Genomic DNA, 4857 nt, shown 5'->3' with positions numbered 1-4857 from the left:
CAATACTCCCTTTAACAATAGAGGTCCATTTATAATTACGTCAATACTCCCTTTAACAATATAGGTCCATTTATAATTACGTCAATTCTCCCTTTAACAAAAACATCTGGGGAAAGCCCTAAATTTTCCGAGCGAAAAAGTTCTAAATTTTTTCAATTTTAGTTTTTTCTAACTTTTTGCAATAAATGACTTACATGAGAAAAGTTTTTAAGATCGAATGAATGAAAAGGAAAGAAAATCTGGAAAAAATCAATTTGATAAATTTCGGTTGAATGGGAATCAAGAAATTGATCAAACATCAATCTTGACAGCCACCTCTTTAAGAGATTGTTTACATAATTTTCGACGAATGGATGTTAATTTAATTAATAATTTTTTGGTAAAAAATTATATATAAATTTTACTTATGATTGTTATGCTAAAATTCTGAAATATACAAAATTGACATATTTTAATCCATGTCGGTCAAAATCGGAATATGTAACATATTTTTGTTTATGAACAATGTCTAAGTGTAAAAATATTAACAAGTCATGATTTCAAATATTCCAGCAATTTTCTAAATGTGGTATTATAGAGGACGTGAGTCAGACTCTAATAAAAAACGCATAAATAACTTCCAGTATATATATTTCTTATAACTTATTACTAGAGGGTTCAGAACTAGAGTCAATATCGATATCACACGTGTAGATGTTTTATCAGTACTATGCCCCGTATCCGTTCTATCTAATTCTGTTGAATCTTGTGGAACTTGTTTAACGCGGCCAGGCATCGTCTTCCACAGTATTATATATCTTAACTAGGCGTTTAGGGCACTTCACGCCCGTCTTCTATTTTAATTTTTAATTGCAAGGCTATATCTGTGAGCATCTTCTCTTTGTACAATATAAAGCAATAATAAACAAAAAAGTTCGCGGATTTAATAATATTACCATATTTTCTAAATGTATATATATGCCTAAATTACCATAATTTTTAAATGTAAAAATATGTCTAAAGTACCATAATTTCTAAATATAAAACTATGCCTAAATTACCATAATTTTTAAATGAAAAATATGCCTAAATTACCATAATTTTTAAATGTAAAAATATGTCTAAAACCACCATAATTTCTAAATGTAAAAAATATGTCTAAATTACCATAATTTCTAAATGTAAAAATATGTCTCTAAATTACCATAATTTCTAAATGTAAAATATGTCTAAATTACCATAACTTCTAAATGTAAAAATATGTCTAAATTACTATAATGTTCCTCTTATATAGCCAACCAGTATCCCGGAATACACTTTAGATCAAATTACCAACATTTTTGTTTTCCAAGAACAAACTAATTCTTTTTATTTAATAAAAGATATTTTAAATAAATTTTAAAACTCAAGGCACCAAATTTAATGAATATCAAGAATACGTGAACCTCGTTCTCATTTTTTTTATTAAATCTGGTCTCCGATTTCCGAAATTTGATGGAGAGACAAACTATTGTTTTCCAAAAAATATAAAAATTGCATTTTTATTAAAAGGGGGGTAAATACAAAATAGTGTTTGTGTTTTTAAATTTTATAACTTATTTTTTATGTATTTTTTTCCCCCGGACTTTTTATTTGTATTTTTCGCACGAACATTAAATACATAATATTTTGAAATTAGTTTACTCGAGGAGTCGAGAATCGAGATTGAATCTGTGTTTGGAATTTAATATATTTTTTAACTACAGGGTTACCCACAAAGGATGAGGCTCTAAGATCTAAAATTCTTTTAATATTACGACCTGATTTTGGAGTTGATTCTTCATAAAAAAGAGTCGTTTGATGACTTTTCTAAGGGTCTGAAAGCTACAAGTCTGTTTTGTCGTTTTCTTGTCGTTTTCCATATGTTTTCCTGTTTCCTACGCTAGAAATGCGCAAAAAAATGTTGTAGGGAAACCACAGTTGAAAATGAGTAGTTTCCTAACATTGATATATAATTCATATTTTTGCAGACAAAGGTTGTAAAGGTACCCTTGTGAATCGAGCATTTCAATCTGTGCATGGTAGAATGCTTGAAATTATGCTTACAGTCCCTTTAAAAGATTTGTCAAAGAAAATTTGCATACAGCTGTAGGGAACCAGAACTGAATAAATTTTAACATAGTCGCCAGGGATTAAGGAATAACTGACGCGGTTCGCCCTACCATATGAATATGCGTGCTTAGCAGACGGGTAATCCATTTGTATAAAAAATATTAAAAATAGGTTATTGTATACGCGGTAATTGTACATCAGACAAATATTTCTTATACAAATGGAGTACCCGTCTGCAAAGCATGTATAACCATATGGTACAGGGCGAACCGCGTCAGTTATCTCCCTCCTATAATTCCTTACTCCCTGATAGTCGCCCTAAAAGTCTGATCTGAACCCTGTATCTAACACAGTGCTCTAGAAGAAAACCTAATCGATGTCTTATTTACATATTCTGGTAAAACTTTGACTTTAATTTATTGTTGGCTAGATAAACTGTAATCTCAATCTATCAATCTCAAACTTTAGAATTAAGAATTTAGAAATAGAATTGTATATTGACGGCGCAGGAAAAGAACCTGGTTTTATGGAGTGTTCACAATCTGAACGATTAATATTCAATTTCACTGCTTTAAGTAATCCCTTATACGTATGTCGTACGTTACATTAGGCATTTACCGACATTTAGATTAATCTTGGGGTTACACGATATGATTACTTTCAAAGGAAGTAAAGGGTTATCCACAAAGGATGAGACTTTAAAGACGACATGAAACTCTTTAAATTTGATGATTCCAAGGTCAAAATAAGTATTGTGCCCTAATTTATAGGCTTTATATGGCCTTTTCAATGATTGGTCATAGAAGCAAACAAATTTACAGTTCAGGAAATCCTAAAAATTTAGAAACATAATTATTAATTTCGTACAGTCGTCTCTGAAGGCTTATTCTACTATTCTTTAGTAACATATTTGATTGAAATGGATGACTCCAAAATTATCCAATTTTCATCCAATTCTAATATCATGCAATCAATTATTCTATCTTTTCTTTACTTCCTTTATATTAGTTATGTTCAGTCCAGTGGAACTGTTCAGTCCTCATGCGATCATTAAACAATTCTTCTGCAATACTTATACGAATGATCAATAATTCTACTTTTGATCTTTCTGTTTACCGATTAATCGTTCATGTTGATCCAATAGTCGATCATTTAACAACATTCATTCAAGCTTGAATTTATCATTTAGATGAAAATCTATCAATTGGTCTTCCGATCCATTCTTTGGTCGATCTTAAAGTATATATTATAGCTTTGGAACCAGTTTGTTCGAGTGTTCATCACAAACTACTCAAACCTCGTTTTAACTAGAAACTCACAGAGTAATAGGGAAAGAGAGAGACGGATCCAGAGAAGACGGAGAAATATCAGATATTACAAGTAGAAGGAGAGAGACAGGTAGAGAGAACGGAGAAATATCTAAGTAGAAGGAGAGAGACAGGTAGAGAGAACGGAGAATTATTAGAAATTACAAGTAGAAGGAGAGAGACAGGTAAAGAGAACGGAGAAATATCAGAAATTAAAAGTAGAAGGAGAGAGACAGGTAGAGAGAACGGAGAAATATAAGAAATTACAAGGAGAAGGAGAGGGGCAGGTAGAGAAAACAGAGAAATACTAGAAATTACAAGTAGAAGAAGAGAGAGAAAGGTAAAGAGAACGGAGAAATATCAGAAATTATAAGAAGAAGGAGAGGGATAGGTAGAGAGAACGGAGAATTATTAGAAATTACAAGTAGAAGGAGAGAGACAGGTAGAGAGAACTGAGAAATATGAGAAATTACAAGTAGAAGGAGAGAGACAGGTAGAGAGAACGGAGAAATATCAGATATTACAAGTAGAAGGAGAGAGACAGGAGGAGAATTAAAGGGTTCACAGGTTGTTTGTTCTGCAGTGGGAGAATTAGAGGGTTCACAGCTTTTTTGTTCTGTAGAAGAATTAGATTGTTCACAGCTTGTTTGTTCTGTAGGAGATTTAGATTGTTCACAGCTTGTTTGTTCTGTAGGAGAATTAGAGGGTTCACAGCTTGTTTGTTCTGTAGGAGATTTAGAGGGTTCACAGCTTGTTTGTTCTGTAGGAGAATTAGAGGGTTCACAGTTTGTTTGTTAACTGTAGAAGATTTAGAGGGTTCACAGCTTGTTTGTTCTGAAGAAGAATTAGATTGTTCACAGCTTGTTTGTTCTGTAGGAGAATTAGAGGGTTCACAGTTTGTTTGTTAACTGTAGAAGATTTAGAGGGTTCACAGCTTGTTTGTTCTGTAGGAGAATGTATCACAGCTTGTTTGTTCTGTAGAAGAATTAGAGGGTTCACAGCTTGTTTGTTCTGTAGGAGAATTAGAGGGTTCACAGCTTGTTTGTTCTGTAGGAGAATTAGAGGGTTAAAAGCTTGTTTGTTCTGTAGGAGATTTAGAGGGTTCACAGCTTGTTTGTTCTGTAGGAGAATTAGAGGGTTCACAGCTTGTTTGTTCTGTAGGAGAATTAGAGGGTTCACAGCTTGTTTGTTCTGTAGGAGATTTAGAGGGTTCACAGCTTGATTTGTGAAGGGAAGACTTCCCTTAGCTTCGTTGAAAGTAGTATATACACTATACAGCAGTGCACAGATATATGTATACATATGTGATATCTATTTTATGCATACTAGTCTTACAGGGCGCCTCACACACATCTTCTGTTTCAATTCTAAACATCTTCTCTTTGTTATAATGTGTAAAATATAAAAAAAAATTCCCGAATTATAAATAAAATTGACAATCAAATTTTTTTGGATGCGATTCCCCTCCTCCCCCCCCCCC

This window comes from Eurytemora carolleeae, unplaced genomic scaffold, assembly GCF_000591075.1.
Source record: "Eurytemora carolleeae unplaced genomic scaffold, Eaff_2.0 scaffold1937, whole genome shotgun sequence".
In the NCBI taxonomy this organism is placed as follows: Eukaryota; Metazoa; Arthropoda; class Copepoda; order Calanoida; family Temoridae; genus Eurytemora; species Eurytemora carolleeae.
Note: the sequence above shows the minus strand (reverse complement) of the source record.